This window comes from Haliotis asinina, chromosome 5, assembly GCF_037392515.1.
Source record: "Haliotis asinina isolate JCU_RB_2024 chromosome 5, JCU_Hal_asi_v2, whole genome shotgun sequence".
NCBI classification, from domain to species: domain Eukaryota; kingdom Metazoa; phylum Mollusca; class Gastropoda; order Lepetellida; family Haliotidae; genus Haliotis; species Haliotis asinina.
The window spans coordinates 3,558,339-3,576,865 of record NC_090284.1 but is presented as its reverse complement, the minus strand read 5'-3'; the positions used below and the strand labels follow the sequence as shown (position 1 = coordinate 3,576,865).

Genomic DNA, 18,527 nt, shown 5'->3' with positions numbered 1-18,527 from the left:
TATTCTTCCAAGTTATGATTGACAACGGAACGTGAACTCAGAACATGTTTTTACGGGATCCCCGCCATTGACAATAATACGACATGTATAATGACAAGTTGTAATTTCGATATTGATACCTAAATATTGTAATTCTTGCCATTAATTGTTCATAAGATGAGAAATTATACACTGTCGGTATGATGGAGTAACTTTCGCGCCCAAACTGCCCCGCCCTTCGTTCTTCCGAAATCTGTTGTGACTTTAAGAACAGATAACAATAATCATACATCTTATTTTATTTATAGACACGATTTATTCCTGATCTAAGCTTTATATTTACACTTAATTTTTCTTTTCTGTCAAAAAATGTCTTTACTTCAAACTTGCAACATTCGATACGGAAAGACGCGACCGTTTCCCGGCATGACGTCATTGCTGCTGTCTTCGAGCGCGAGAGCGAGGCAGAAGGCGCCAAATGCAACTTCGCCAACAGACAACGATTCAGGCGATGAATATCACTAATGAATTTGCGAATCGCGCATTTCGTGGATAATACAACGATGGATATGTCAAGAACTGACTCAAGATAAAGGAATCGCCTATGGATGCATCCCAAGTTGATTTCCATGAGCGGTACGTAAATAAAAACAATTTTGAAATTATTTTGAGTGCCGGAATATGCATATACAAACATTGGTGAAGGGATAAGCAACTCTCTTTGAGGAGAATGACAGAAACATTTTTTAAACAGATAGCAGTGTACCAAGTGTTGGTTTTACACAGTGTATGTCTCTTAGTCTCAGAAGGAAAATCAGTAATGTGTACTGAATGATAATGCGAACTTTGTGTACGATGGGACTTACACAGGGGCATGTAACGCTGGTGACTTAAATCTGAGCACATACAGATGGTGTCAGAGTTCAAGGTGCTAGTTTGGTGCTAAGTTTGTTTGGCTTTGATTATAAACAACAAAATATATTCAAATGAAAAGGGAGATAATTGCTATAGGCACTTTCCGGGATGTTTCATTTTCTCTTTGTCGTTTTTGTATTCAGTTTTGGAATAATTACCGATTGTAAATTAAAAGTGAATGTGCCACAATGTTTAGTCATCTATTTGAATTGGAAATAGGTTCAGTTACATGAAGATACGTTTTTCTATTTTATGATGTGCTGATTATTTTAAGTCTTGGGAAATGCAGATATTTCAGAATATATTTGATCATGAATGTAGACTAGTGATTTAGAAGCCATTTTTGTTACTTGATATGCACTCTTTGTATTAAAAAAATTATTAAATTATTTAAAATAGTTTAATTAATCAGGTGAAAAATTATCTGAAACAAGTTATATATACTTAACATTTTGAGCAATTATTTTTTTTTAAACAACAAAGTTTCAGTATTTGCTTTAGACTCTTTGAAATGGAAAGACTATGATTAAATGTTGTTGGTTACAATGTTTTTCAGATTTCCACTGGGCGAATCTGAGGAAATGGTCCTAATCATGCAAATGTTGAGACACAAATATGAAGTTCTGCTCAATGATTATATTCCTGAGCCAAAGTGTTCACTCTTCACACTGAAGACTTGGGTTTGATTCGTCACATGAGTACAATGTATGTAGCCCTTCTCTTGGGTTCCTTGTTGTGGTATTGCTGGAACTCAACTCACTCAGTCACTAACCATTCTTAAACCAACGTGGGCATCTTCAGTGATGTTACCACTGCTTTTCCTGAAGGTTCTTCCATCCTGTTTCTTCTGAGATTAATTGTGATGCCCCATGTACAACTTCCAGGTAGATGATTATAGGCCCTGTTGTAAATTCTCTGTTGGTTGTGACTCTCATTGTCTACTTAAAAAACATATAGTCTGAAGGGATTACACTTTCTGAAATTGTATATTTCAATCTACTGCATGAAATGGTGTTCCTGAATAAGTTCATTTTCCTGGATACAGACTGATTGACATCCAAGCTGTAGTAAAGATAGAACAAGTATATATGGATGACAGCTTCTTTAATTCTAGAGCACAATGTTTGGATACAGGTTCTTGTGTTGTTTTTAAATAATTAATCAGAATTTTCTGCTGAAGATTTGAATAAAAAGGAAATCCCATCAAAATCTAGTCTTCTGTTTGTGTCCTCTTTGCTGCTTGATATTTAATTTATGTTACATCTATTGGTGATGAATTTATATGTTGCCTGCCAGCTTGCATGGCATGGTCAGATTATGTGACTTGTGTTGCAGAAAAAGGCTGAAAAAGCTCTTCAGGAAGTATCTTCATGAACAGTTCAGGGGGTCTTCATGAACTTTTCAGGAAGTATCTTCATGAACTCTTCAGGAAGTATCTTCATGAACTCTTCAGGAAGTCTTCATGAAGTAGATGTCTCATTTAATGTTCATGAATTCTTCATGAAGTATCTTCATGAACTCTTCATGAAGTATCTTCATGAACTCTTCATGAATTCTTCAGGAAGTATCTTCATGAAGTATCTTCATGAACTCTTCATGAAGTATCTTCATGAACTCTTCAGGAAGTATCTTCATGAACTCTTCAGGAAGTAGATGTCTCATTTAATGTTCATGAATTCTTCATGAAGTCTTCATGAAGAATTCATGAAGAATTCATGATCTTTTCGACAGGGTGTACCAAAGTGAACATGTGTGCAAATTTTGTTGCCTTTATCACAAAGTGAACGATTTTGCCATCATCTGCCATACTATAATCAGATTTGCTAGGTGCATAATCTGTCGTAATTTTGAGGATCAGACACGTATTTACAGTATCGCTCACACTGCACATGAAGTCTATTCACTGGAGATGTGGGTAGAGTCATACAAAGAAACAGATCTTATCTTTCACTCCTTTGACATCAAACAGAGGGCCCATGTATTATATAACCTACAAACAGATGTGAGCTTGGATAGGTAGAAAAAAAACTGATCCTGAATTTTATACCTGACAACTCTTGCATTTCTTGGCCTGATAATGTCTCGTGGACACTTTAGTCATCACATACCATGACTGAAATATCTGCATGACATGTAATCAAAACCAGTCTATCCAGCCTTATTCCATGACCACATATGTATCGACTTGCACAATATTGGGGACAGGTTTTGACCAGACAATTCAGTGATATAATATACTGGGGGAACCCGGTAAAGGATTACATGAAAGCACAAGAGTTCCCTAATACTTTTCCACCGTTTCTTCACAAGCTTTGTACTGCACAGCATGTGCTCAAATCTGGAAAAATATACAGGAATACTTGTGTTTTCATGTGATCCGTTAATTTGTTCCTTCAGTATATTATGATCAATGATCCATAAAATTGGCACCACAGTCTCAAACAAGCTAACTACTTGATCTGTAAGTCACCTCCACTGCCAGAGGTTTTTGGGGACAAACAATATTCTTATTTTTATATGCAAAATATGTAACAGTTCTACTCGTTTAAATTTTCACAAAACACTGTTATCTGTAATCTATCAAAAAAGATACAGATACAGAGCTGATACTCGCAGTATCTTTATTTACTGTGCTTGTTTGTGGGAACTGATGTTTGTTCTTGTTGGCACTGAATGCAAAGCAAATGGCTTGCTATCAACAATGTTGTAAATGTGTAAGCCTCTCTAGGCATGCAGACAGCATGTACAGTGAGTTGATTCTAGCTATTACCAGGACATCTGCACACTAGACATATATCAGGATTACTTCCTGGACTCACCAACTATAATGGATTTGCTTTTCATTATGATATATTCTAGCTTGGTTTTTCACTTTCTTTTGATGCACTCATCCAAGTCTGACCACAAGATCCATTTAGTGTCCTGGTTAATCTGCATAGGTTGTTCGGACATACTGTCTACAGGTACCTGAATTCAGGGTTACTTATCGTATAAAAACTAATGTTTATTATCACATGGAGTTTAATATAGAGGTGGTAGATCATAGGGAACATCACCGCAAGAAACCATTCTGAGACACATTTTGATAGCTGTCTAGGTAAGCCATAATCAGAAGTTTGTCACCACACAAATGACACAGGTCATGCAAAGGATATTACAGACAGCATAAATACAAAACCAGGTCTGTTGAAAATTCACAGCTTTGGTCACTTTTGAAAATACCATCACCACCTACTGTCACCTGAACGATACTGTGTCAATGGTGTCACCTGGCACGGATAAATATAATCATCCATGTGTGATAAATCCTAGGATATTACACATGATATTACACTTCCCTGATTCCTGATCATGGAAATGCACAAACATGAGCTAAATTTGCACCAGTGAAAGTTCATGTACTGATTACATTGATCAGCATAACTTTTACCATTGCTATGTCTTTGTATTGATTCACAGGAAGTTTGTTTTTAGATATTCCCCTTGGTCATGTAATGGCATCGCTTCACTAAATTGTGAATGTGAAACCTATTTCTACTTAAAAACATCTTTGTATTGATTCACAGGATGTTTTTTGTAAACATTACAGCATGAAAATGTAGTGGTCTCCAATCACTGAAATATGAATGTCAATACTTATTCTATTATGATAAACATTTCTGAACTTGCCCCACTAAATATTTTGTTGGCTTCATTGCCCATCAGGAAAATACATACAAACACACACATCTCTATTTATTACAAGAATTAACTTCTATGTGGCACAAGCTGCTGCCCATGGCAGTTTGTACAAATGTGTAGTTACCACATTTCAGTTATGATATTATAAGACTGCACCAGGAAGTGTTTCTCAACACACAGTCAACATGATCAAGGTTTACAATATGTATATACATGTAACATGGATGAACATAACATCCACTCATAAAAGAAAACAGACACTGCAATCACTGAAAACCTGAATGCTACTTTTACTGCTTTCATCTGAAAGGAATGCTTGATTGTATGGACATAGGTACTGATCCAGGCTGCATCAAGTTTAAAGATCAATTATTCCTCATGCAGGTCATGTTAAACGTCAGGTTGCATTCAGCGAAATTATCTTCTCTTGTCATGCAGATCACCAAAAGCAATTACCATAAGCAAAATTATGAAAAGTCTGTTTTCATGCTCATAAATCAGTTACCATGACCATATTATATATGCACATGATCTTGTGATATCTGATGGAAGGTTTGAGGTCAGTGTGTAGAACATCACTTGTAACTCACAGTACACTATAGTTGATTCTGTCATTTGGAAAAAAAAATTAAATCCATGACAGAACCTTGCCACTAAAAAGAAACCATCTTATGAACACATTTTTTCCTACATTATGTTATGTGAACACTTTTCCGAGATAGTGAAATGCATTATGAATAATTCACTCACTTCACTGGCTGTCTGCTTGACAGACTGACTGAGCAACAGCTTGTTGTTAACATGATACGGCTAATATCATAAATTGATGGTGCAGGCTGATTACCTCACATGGCTGCATCTTGCCCATGTAGTTAAAAAGGAAAATAGAAACCATACACTGGAACTGTCCATTGAAGAAAAGAAAGGAAATACATTTTCAGATTATTCAAGTTCGATCACAATGTGAAAGTCAAGGGTCAACTGACATTTGGCATGACAGCAATGGTCACTGTCATCTGTTATAGTCTGAAAGAACTGTGTCATCCTTAGCGTCTGTTAAGACATACATAACCACTTGAATCACACACTTTATACTTTATTTGATGCTAGTAAAATGATCACTCCTGCACCCCAATATTAATAACTAGTCCCTTCAAATTAATTACTATATAATATAAAGAACTCATAACTATACTGACCCTGTAAAATCCTTGCAAAAATATTCCGATGATGTAGTGATAATGCAGTGAAACGTATACAAATGCCATGCTTCAAAATAGTGATGAAATAACTTTGCACAACATCCAACAAGGAGTTTGACTGACTGTAAATGAATGTGAGAGGTGAAAGTAATATTCTCCCATTAAATTATCAAGGCATCCAGGCATCATCTCAGGACATGGGTCCACAGGATCTTACCTTTGGAAATAAATGTTACATTTAATCATGGTTGTGACTACTAGCATGTCTCACTTGTACTTCAGTAGTGTACTGATTCACAATGTGCTGTGAAACTGCAGACATAGTTGAATAACAGCTGATGCACGGATATATATCATACACAAACATAAATCTGTTAGTAGTATTACACAAGTTTTGTTGTACATAGCATATTTATGAAAAATATAGTAATTCAATTTCACAGATGATGCAGAGTAATGCATGAACACATGGTAATAACAATGTAATAACGTTGAGATAAAACTGCTTGTCATAAGACATGCAGCATGCAAGATATCAAAATGAGTTCTGAAGATCAAACAGCCATGGCAGCATGACATCTCCACTTTTGTTCACACACATGAAATAGGACCATATGAACTGACATACATGATCATGAATTAGATGACAACAAGATCATCTGCTCGCGTATGCACACATTCAAAACTCTCACCCACACATTTAAGGAACCTCTGACTGTACCGCTCAGCAGAAACAGTACTTATTTACACTAATCAGTCTTACCTTACACCTATTTCTAGAAAAGATAGAACATGCTGTAAAGTCGAGACTTGTTGATCATAAAAGTGTAAAAGAAACATTGGTGCACGAAGGTGAGTGATTATCACTTGGAGGAGGCCTGCTGGCTGGTGCTTGTGCAGGGGGTGAGGCTAGGGGGAGAGGCAGGGCGAGGGGGTAGGAGCAGGCAATGCCGGGGAGCTGGCACACCACAGTGCTGATGGTATTTCAGGTAAGTGATACCACACAAACCAGCCAGTCACAACAAACAAGCTTTCAGCTGTCACCCTCAAAAACATCATGCAGCAATAAGGAAAATGTCTCTACCAAACACCTTCCTCCTCTTCTGCTATCCATCATTAGAACTGTCACATCTCTGGGTTTGTCCTGCCAACTCACACTAGGGGTCACTGAATTGGGACCTTATCATGGACAGTCTGCAGATTTTATGCCTAGTAATATGTATGTCACTATGTTTTCATTCACCACAATTTTCCAACACTGTCACATGTCACTGTAATATTCACAACTCTTCATCAAGTAAAACAGAAGCACCACAAAATCTTCTACTTGCTGGTTTGCAGACTCACACAGTAACCAGCCCATATACGAGGTGGAGTCCTGCCAAGTAATAATACCATCTTTGTTATTACTATCAGTTACATAACATCAACCTGCACTCAGAGCTGATGCTCGGCTGTGTATGGAGACATTTCCCAAACCTCTCTGAAGACAGTACTTATCACCTAGACGCTCACTATCCTTAACAGGTACCAGGAGATCAGCAATGGCACAGCTCCAGATAAAAACGAACAAGTCAGCTGCTATACCAATCCTCAGCCAACTTTAAAGCAATGCTGGTATACACAACTGTTAGCCAATGCAATGTGATCATTAAGGGGATAATTCAAGGCTGAATAATGAATATGGACTTACAGTACATGCCCAGGGGGGTGGGGGTGGGGGGTGGATATAAAAGTGTCACGTATTCATGTTTATCCATTTTCTGAATGCCTTGCAAAGAGAATTATTATATCATTAGTCTTTCAGCTTTAGTTTTAGTAAAACAGCTGAATTCTAAAATGTGTTAGAAAATTTATCACAAAAGATAGGTCTGTGTTAATTTAACATTCTGAAGATCTACATTATAAGGGTTTATGGATACTTATTCAGTACTTGCATTTGTCTACAATTGTCTATGACACGTCAGTCTTGGTAAATGTATTTTTCAGATTCTCAAGCTGCCAGCTCTCCATTTTCATTTTCAATAAAATGCCTCCACTCATGAAATATGTTCCACCAATGAGAGTCACACAATGAAAACAGTGTGTACGTGTGGAATACTCAGTGCCTGGCCAGCTGCCCAGCTGTCACAGCTGACCTCATCCAACAAGCCAATTTATCTTCTTAATGTATCAGTGTTGATGCAACATTCAGAGTAACAATTGTATTGTCACTGTACTTGAATTTGAATTAACAGTGCACTTATTTAGTGTTCTAGGTCTATCCAGTATAAAGTATATAAAGGATGTCATTTAAATTATAAACAGAGAATGAACTGATACCAGTATTGTTCCTGGTGTTTAAAACATAACTGTGGTGCCTAAATATTTTCAGACAATTGTAACACCTGAAAGCAGTACCTACTAGGGCTGCAATGAATCATCATAGGAGAACATACATATATATCACAGGTAGACATGGGCCATTGTAACAACTGAAAGCAGTACCTACTAGGCTGCAATGAATCATCATAGGAGAACATACATATATATCACAGGTAGACATGGGCCATTGTAACAACTGAAAGCAGTACCTACTAGGCTGCAATGAATCATCATAGGAGAACATACATATATATCACAGGTAGACATGGGCCATTGTAACAACTGAAAGCAGTACCTACTAGGGCTGCAATGAATCATCATAGGAGAACATACATATATATCACAGGTAGACATGGGCCATTGTAACAACTGAAAGCAGTACCTACTAGGCTGCAATGAATCATCATAGGAGAACATACATATATATCACAGGTAGACATGGGCCATTGTAACAACTGAAAGCAGTACCTACTAGGCTGCAATGAATCATCATAGGAGAACATACATATATATCACAGGTAGACATGGGCCATTGTAACAACTGAAAGCAGTACCTACTAGGGCTGCAATGAATCATCATAGGAGAACATACATATATATCACAGGTAGACATGGGCCATTGTAACAACTGAAAGCAGTACCTACTAGGGCTGCAATGAATCATCATAGGAGAACATACATATATATCACAGGCAGACATGGGCCATTGTAACAACTGAAAGCAGTACCTACTAGGGCTGCAATGAATCCTCATGGGAGAACATACATATATATCACAGGCAGACATGGGCCATTGTAACAACTGAAAGCAGTACCTACTAGGGCTGCAATGAATCATCATAGGAGAACATACATATATATCACAGGTAGACATGGGCCATTGTAACAACTGAAAGCAGTACCTACTAGGGCTGCAATGAATCATCATAGGAGAACATACATATATATCACAGGTAGACACGGGCCATTGTAACAACTGAAAGCAGTACCTACTAGGGCTGCAATGAATCATCATAGGAGAACATACATATATATCACAGGTAGACATGGGCCATTGTAACAACTGAAAGCAGTACCTACTAGGGCTGCAATGAATCATCATAGGAGAACATACATATATATCACAGTTATGAGGTAACAAACATGAATGTTGAGTAGAGAAAACAATAACAAAAGCGCAGTTGGTGAATTGTTCATTACATTCAGTGAAACAACATGTAATGAGATTTTCAGACCTGTTTTGACCACGTTCACAGAGTAAACAACAATTTCAGAGTTATGTCTGTTATCCACTTGAATACAATCCATTTTGCATATCTTATTTGATAAATGACACCCACTTTCAAGTAAAAAGATTCCTTTTAAACAAAATCACGAGCATTCAGTTCCATTGATTATGAAACAATAAAATGAATTCATGTAAAAATATGGTTTGATTTGCTGAATATGAATGAATCTTCATTGCCAAAGATTCTAGTGTATGTACATGTACCTTCTTGACCTTTCACAGATGCATTTGTATCAGTATGACCCCTTATGGTACTGTTTTATCCACCAGCTTTATCATGAATGAAAAACCTACCCACTATAGATAAATGATTAGATGTGTAATGTGAGCCATTTTCAAAATAGACTCTCCAAGAACAACTGGCATAGTGACACATTTTAATAGTAGGTGTTGAGGACAGTTCATCTACCTGACTTTGCTCCTGAACTAGGATGACTGGTTTCATTTTCCAAACTGTTTTCATACGAGTCAGATTTAGGAGCTAACTGATCATACGTGTATCACATCACCTGCCAGTGGGTTTTTGACATGAAACAAAAATTCTAATATGCATAGTGTCATGGTTTGAATGCTGAAACTTTTAAGCAGTGTAATAAAGCACATAAAAAACGTTAAATTCATAAACTGATTGCATCAATGGACTGAAAAGTCACTGAGTTTCCTAATACACATAAAGTAATATCATGTAAGGGTGTAATGATGCATCGACTGTGAGTCCCCCAATAGTACTTTATCGATAGGTGTATGAAACGACGATTAAATGCATCAACAGTTGCATCAACAATCGATACTATCGCTTCAATTTGTTTTGTATTGAAGTATTGAAGTATTGTGGAAATACAACCAGTTTGACTGATCATGTGTGCTGGAGGCACAGTCTTGATGCGCTAGTCCCAACCAAAGGAATGAATAATCCTGATAGTACTGAATGGCAATACTACTCTGCTTTCACTATCAGAACGAGCAAGATACATTTCAGAGCCATTCTTGAATTTATTGTGAAAGATTTGCAGCCTTCAGTGTTGTCCAGAATTATGGGTATAGGAACATGTTCAGAGTTTAGGAAGCATGTTACACAATCCCATTGTGACAGTTTTTCTCAGATTCTACCTTGCCCATTTTGTATGAGACAGGTAAAACTGAGGTCAGGAATGACCTATCCTGTCTTGTTTCACTCACAGCTAATGGATGGACTAGCAGACTCTTAAATCTGCACGTGGACAGATTTTTGTTTCTAAAGATGAATTGGAAAGTTGGAAACCAAGAAAAAAAATGAACTGTTTTCTGCCTTCATCAAACTATTTGAGTAAAATAAGAGCTAATCTGAAATGCTACCATTTGCCAATTATGTTTACCTTACCTTTCAACTTGAGTCACCAAGTTATCTGTGGACAGGTTTACTTGTGAGATTTCTTGATACTTTCATAGTGACAAAAGTTACTGTCTCCTTTAAATCTGTTAAGTCTGTTGACTGTTCAGTGCATTCAATAAATATATTGTTTTCATGTTCTTAAATCTAAAACATATCTACCTGTGAACTGTTTAATTTTCAACATTTACACACACTAAGTGTTTTATATTGAAACTGAAAGGTGACCAACTGTCAAATATGTGACAGAACTACAGAGCCAGTATTTGTTCTTTATTTTTTATGGTATTTTACATACAAACTTGTAGGGATCAAAGAGCCTGCAAACCACAGTTTTGTAATACATAGTATTGAATCATGTGTACATGTGCTGGTTTGTTGTGGAATGTTTGCTACGCCATGTTCATGAAGAAGTCATCATGGCAACCAGACTTATACTGACCTGAAACTTATAAGGAATCAACAGCTGAACATATTTTATGGTTTAGTAGTTTAACGTAAAAGAAGTTGGTAGAAAATGACAATTTATCCAAAATTTGATTTTTTTTCTGAACTATCACATACGTTATCTCAATAGTAGCTTGCAATAGTCTATCGACATCGCACTATTAGCATGAAATAGTCTATCGATTTTGCAATAGTTCCTTCGACTTCAACAGTCACCCCTAATAATGTCGAATCTAAAATGATAGTGTTTCACATGACACTTATAGCGTGACCATCAAACCAAGTAAAACACCTGTTTTGAACAGCTTCAGCTTTTACAACAAATCGTGCAAATGTCTATCATGTGACACTTTACAAAATATTGACCAATATCTCAAAGATAGTTAACAGTAACCTTAAATTGAATGTCAGATATGTAAATTGACACAGACTGCAGTATAAGCTTCATACGTCCCTAAAATATGGAAAATGAACCACAACATGCCACCTCATTTCAAGCTGCTTGCATACAAACACACACAAAATGTAAAGTCACACGATAACATCACTGCATGATTTCACAGCATACATTAACACCATACAAAGTAAAATGAAAAACTATGGTTAATATTAGATTTACCCTTTAAAGTAGCCATGGTGAACTCAGTATTTTGAGTGACATTCTACTGGGGCCAGTCCTGGTGTTCATATAACGTTTAACACATATTCTGTGTTGGGTAACACACAAGTGAACTCACACTCAGTGAGATTGAACTATTACATCTACACCATATGCACCATCATTTTGCCAGGTTATAAAACACACAAGTGGTTACTGCAAAAACCACATGGCCGTTTTATTATTTAATACTGACTTCTGGTGATATCCCTTCATGAATTCAAATCATTATTAGACCTCACTAAATATGACTAGTTATGAGTGTTTATATTATAAGAATGCTTTTTTCTTGGAAATAGTTGCCAGTTATGTATGTGAGATAAGCAATGTAATACACAGTATATCCTGGCAATATAATGGTACAATCGGCATGGTTCATGAACTGTTACTTTATAGAATAAAAATGGCATAAATGTGTCAACTTAAAGGTCAGATGCAACGAAAAACACAACTTTGCAGATTCTGATACCTGATCATCAAAAATGCAAACTCAACCTATAAAGTTAAAAAAAAAAATGATGAAAAAAAAGACTGCAAAAGTTAACAAAGCTTGAGATAGTATGCATGCCTGGAGTATGAGGTTGTGAACAGTAGTCAAATCTTGGTTGTGCACTCAAACAAGTAATAATTTACTTATTACATAAAAAAAACCCCAAAAAAACAATCATGTTGATTGTGTTAAGCAGACTCTGTCACGGAGAAAACAAAATGTCTGGTTATTCACACCTATATGTCTGCCTGACTGTCTGCTAATTAGAGTTGTGACGATTAATCGATACGCAAGTTATCACGATTCAAGAGCTACACGATACGATACATCGATACGATTGTCGTGTATCGATTCAACACAATACTTAGATACTTAGCAGTCTATGAAACACCATCTCCCTTTCTATTTAGATTTTTGTGGAAAACTCAGACTGAGATAATTTTCACAAATTTATTTTGTTATCTGTGCAAAAAAGCCAGTTGTGCCAATGTTGATCCTTGCTGTTCCATTTTTGGGGAAAACACTACTTTACTGACACATGCTAAACATTTTTAATAAAATGTCTTTCATGATGACGTGTTTAATTTTTCTTGGGAGAAGAATACCTTCCCTGAAATGATAACATTACAGCACATTATTTCCAGTACTTTATTTTTCTGTGTACAAGGACAAAATATCGTGATACATATCGTATCATATGTATCGGACTACCAGTATCGTGATACGTATCGTATCGTGGCATGGGCGTATCATCACAACTCTACTGCTAATGACAATATGCCATGCACAGTGTCTGTCATTACCACACCCAATTTGAAATTAACACTTATTTGCTTATACACCATAAACAAAGAGCCAGCTAAGCATATGGACAAAATGAACCAGTGGCCAATGAAATGGCTTCGTTACACTTGAGTGCACACCTACCAGCTCTAACTGGGTTCGGTATCATGACTGCTTCGTTTCGGGGGTGGTAAACCAAAGTACAAAATACTGCACTTTTGATTTGCGATTATACTTCTAATTCTGTTTATATTTTTCTTAATCAGCAGTGCATTAAATACATCATGAATTGTTTTAATTAGGTTTAATTGTTTGGTTGCATGTGACATTTAAGCAACTAAATCACATGTTTCCATTCCTTGGTATTCAACAAAGTATCCATGAAAAAATATTCACATTCAAAACAGTACATTCATAATCATATCACTTTCACGTCAGAATATTTACACTGAAGCAGTAATATGTATACACCTATAAGCATCACCTAAGCAATATACTGACAAGCTGTAACTGGAAACCCATATCAGCCATTACTCTATTTCAATATATATTATTGTTATGTGGATCAGAACACTAAAAATGCAGTTATTATGTAGCATGTATTGCCATTATTAAAAAAGAAAAATACAGGGGACCCCTTGCAATACGAAGGTGTGTCACTGAATGTTTCTTTGCATATTCTTAAATACAAGGGTACATGTAGTGCTCTTTGTATGATGTGGCAAAATTATGTTTACAGCTTGTGTTATGTACATGTTAGTGTATACAGATAGCTATACACTGTGTGTCAGGTGGTATATTGGGTGGTTGTTGTGCTGGTGACTGAAAGCTACTACCTAAGGCACTGTAAGTGTGAGGCTTTCTTCAGTTTTGCCTGTGAACAAAGATTCTGTAACCTTGGTCACCTGATAATGGTTGTTCTCAGTTTACCTCTATATGCAGTAATGACACGCTTTGCACACTGAAACCATGTGGAGATTTGAACTTGTGTCTTATGCTTGATGACTGAACACTCTAACAAAACTAGTTTTTCTCGAAATCCATTCTTGCAATGCTAAAACCCTAAATGATGAAACAAGTATTGATTTCCCCAGGTTCTCGATCTCTGGTCTCCTTGGGGTTCCCTTTCAAATGAGTTAATTTGTTACAATCAAAATTATATTATTCAGAGACTAAATGTTAGTCTACTTAACAACCATGCCACCAAATCCCCTTTGTAATGCTAAGAAAACTATCATCCAGTACACATCATGATTTCTGACTGCAAATCAAAGCATATAACATAAATTCATGGATAGATACAATGAAACAAAGACAAGCAAGTCATCACAATATTGTAAATGTCCCTGTGATTGATATAAATGTGGATTGCATTAACATTAATTTTATTCCTTTGCCTGTTTAAGAAGTTTCAAACCTCGAGTCTGTGCATGGAACTTCATATAGCGTGATTGTCTGTGACTTTTCATCTCACTTCCAACAGACAATCCTAAATAATCACAAACTAAAGCAGTCAGCACGAGAACAGATATTTCCTGTCAATTATACACAAACATATCACAAAACACTCTTCAAGAATTTATACAATTATCAAAGCTGCAGCAAAATGCTTTGTTTCATCGAAACACATTTCACATGATCCAACATTGAGGATAAAAGTGACTAAGAATCTCCAAGCGGGTGATGTAGTTGCGACTTATATTGAGATGAAAATGAGAAAGAACAAAAAAAAGTTGCTACACGCACTATTCTATTCAAATTACTGAAGCATTATCTTCTTTCATGATTGGCGGACTGAGATGGTCCCATTGTCTCTTCACATAACAAACTGTTCTTACGTTTTCAAACAATAACAAAACATGAATAATGTGTACATCTCCGTTCATACCGAAATAATACCAAAGCAAAACCACAACGTAAAACATAATATATATGTTGCGCTGATGAGGAGATGTATATCAAGTAGATTTCGCAGAGAAACAACTTGGACGTCTGTCAAATAAATAACTCGATCTACCGATATGTTACAGTACGCAACTAGATATTTGGCCTACAAAAACGCAAACATAAATTAACCTACCTCATATCCTTGCAGTATTTCTAGATAACATTAATCAGAGGTTTGCAACGGGGGGTGGTTCTTCGAACATTTTATTTCCTGCGGACAATAAACTGTCAGATTTACACAACGAAGAGGACAGTCGCAGCTGATATGGAAGTGTTTCACGACCTTCACCTATGGCAGCGTCCCAATGACCTCCAACCTTTCCTTGATATAAAACTCCCTACAGCGTGATGTAGTGGAGCTTGGAACCGTTGACCCACTTCAGCAGGAACGACTGAATTATTGTTAAAATACCCTATGTATACATGGTTTACCTCCCCTGGATATAAGTGAAACGATGTTGTATTAGTGAAACGCAATCGTTCACTTTTCCAGAGGTATGATAACGCAACTACAGGGATAACTCCAGGGAATAACTGGGTTGTTTACCTTTGTACATTTTTAGTAACTGCCTGTGTTAGGCTCAGCACAGGGAATAATTGATGCCTTGCTTGCCACCAGTCATTGTTACTACACTGTTCACGTGACTATTTATGCCATAACTGGACACACATAATCTATTGCGTAACATTTTGTGGGTTGGCATGCCGCGACTGCAGATATCTGCAGGTCTAGGGGACGGGAGTTTATGAAAATGACTTATGACCATGTCCACTGCAGGTTTTTCCGGTGTTGACGTTGTGTGTATGTGTGTGTGTGTGTGTGTGTGTGTGTGTGTGTGTGTGTGTGTGTGATTGATTCCCCCATGTATTCACCCCATTTGTATTTGTATTGTAACTCCCTCTCAAACTGAGAATGTAGGTAAGCTGTAGGTAGTCTACCTACAGCGACAGCGGGTATACTGCAGTCAAGGTTACCTGTTGAATGATTAAACCGAATATTGCGAAGAAATCGATTGCCATATAATCACCTATAGTTCCTGAACTTACAAGTTTCTAATCTTGGTTGTTGCCATTTCTATGCAAATGGTGTGGCGGGTTCGAGTCTCTTCTTGTCCGAGACAAATATGATGAGACGGAGTTTATTCTAACGGAACGCGAACGCGGAGGAGTGCAACCGTTAACGTTAGGAGGTAGGTGTAGTGACTGACGCATTCGCACACACATGTACGCACGTGATGTAAACAATGACAAATGACAAACAACCAAGACTGATGACAACACTTGACTAAGCTAAATATTACACACCTTTAAAAACGGTGAGATTAAGATAAGATTATAAAACTAAACTAGCTTAAACTAAATACGATCAGCGAGTGAACAATTAAAAGGCATGAGTTGCAGTTGTAAATACACTAGTTCAAAACGATAGATGTATAATACAGGGCGCGAGAAGATTCTTGCCCAGGGAGCTGAGTGTTCGAGAAGGTTGATGAACGGTCAGTGAAGCAGCAAGATATGAAGGAGCAGATCGAGAAAGGAATTGAAACGTTAGGCATAGAAGTTTATACTGTATCCTGTACTGGATCGGCAACCAGTGGCGGGATTGGAGGAGAGGCTTAACTTCAGCGTATTTTCTGGATTTCGTAACAATGCGAGCACCTGCATTTTGAATGCGCTGAAGTTTGTTTATTTGGGTTTGGGTTCCACCAGGGATACTCTCTATATAGGCTCCCTGGTTCCACCAACAAGTAAGGAGTTGCAATACTCAATGCGACTGATGACTAAGGCTAGAACCAGGATTTTAGTTGATTCAGTGGTGAGGCAGGAACGAATGTGACCGATGTTGCGGAGTTGACCGAAACAACCTCGGACAGTGTGTGAGAGATGGCTGTCAAGACTAGAGTCCAGAATAACGCCCAGGTCTTTAACTGTGTCTGAGACTGCAGTGGATGCATTGTCAAATTCAAGACAGTTATTATCACATATTTCTCGCCTCTTTACAGGTCCCAGGATGATACACTCCGTCTTCGAGCTATTGAGTTTTACCTTGTTGTCATGCATCCAAGTTATTGTTTCTTCACAACACACAGAAAGTTCAGTTAGAGCAGAGCTGGCCAGAGTGGAGGTTGGATTGAAGACATTATATAACTGCGAGTCATCTGCATAAAGGTGGCGATAGATGTGGTGTCAATCAATGACACTTCCCAGCCCTTTTACATAAAGAGTAAAAGTGTCGGCACAGATGACAGTAAGAAGTGAATTCAAATTGTGCTGACGTCACAGGCAAAAGCTCGTGAATTACCTGTGCGTCAGATATAGGAAGCACGTACAGGTGAGTGAGTGAGTTTAGTTTTACGCCGCTTTTTAGCAATATTCCAGCAATATCACGGCGGGGGACACCAGAAAATGGGCTTCACACATTGTACCCATATGGGGAATCGAACCCGGGTCTTCGGCGTGACGAGCGAACGCTTTAACCATTAGGCTACCCCACCGCCCCGGAAGCACGTACAACTTCTTATTATTTGATTGTTGAGAGGCAGCCACAGGACTGAAGAAAGAAGAAATACGGGTGCCAACGACATGGTAACGCACTATGCTTTGTATTAAAGTGGATTTTAGCTTGTATATCATGTACTATCGGTGAGTGGGTTTTAACTTGTATCTCCTGTACTATCGGTGAGTGGGTTTTAGCTTGTATCTCATGTACTATCGGTGAGTGGGTTTTAGCTTGTATCTCCTGTACTATCGGTGAGTGGGTTTTAACTTGTATCTCCTGTACTATCGGTGAGTGGATTTTAGCTTGTATCCCCTGTACTATCGGTGAGTGGGTTTTAACTTGTATCTCCTGTACTATCGGTGAGTGGGTTTTAACTTGTATCTCCTGTACTATCGGTGAGTGGGTTTTAACTTGTATCTCATGTACTATAGGTGAGTGGGTTTTACGCCGCTTGTTACAATAGCCCCGGGCCCTTGTTTTAAAAAAGTTCGTAGTCCTAAGAAATCTTAACTTTGAACGTGGACAAGTGTGTTAAGATAGATTTAACGACTTCGAAGGGCTACAAACATTTCGAAAATATAGACCCAGCATTATGACAGCGGGGGACACTGAAACGGGCTTCACACATTGTACCCATTGTCGAACTCGGGCCTTCGGCAGGATATACGCGAACGCGTTAAACTCTAGGCTACCCCATGGCCAGTAGTGTGCCATCAAAAATCACGCATAAAGTACAAGATGGAAAACGAGCCTTATGTTTTCATGCGGAAGGCTCTGAACTGAAAGTTTCAAATTCATCCAACGTTTGACACAGTTCAACAGTACGTAAAAGTAACATTTTCACTTTCCTGAGATAATCAAATGGCACCAATGCTTATTACAACCTGACGGAAGTGATACCAGC

General features: G+C 37.5%; 1 protein-coding gene across 1 annotated transcript in view; it reads right to left on the bottom strand.

The window, feature by feature from the left end:
• LOC137283525 (monocarboxylate transporter 9-like) overlaps positions 1–15,416 on the bottom strand; it is a 32,963-nt gene extending 17,547 nt beyond the window's left edge. Inside the window, exon 1 of the mRNA XM_067815078.1 lies at positions 15,257–15,416. The gene's annotated coding sequence lies outside the window, so the exon portion shown is untranslated. The remainder of the gene's footprint in view (positions 1–15,256) is intronic.
• Positions 15,417–18,527: the final 3,111 nt, after the last annotated feature.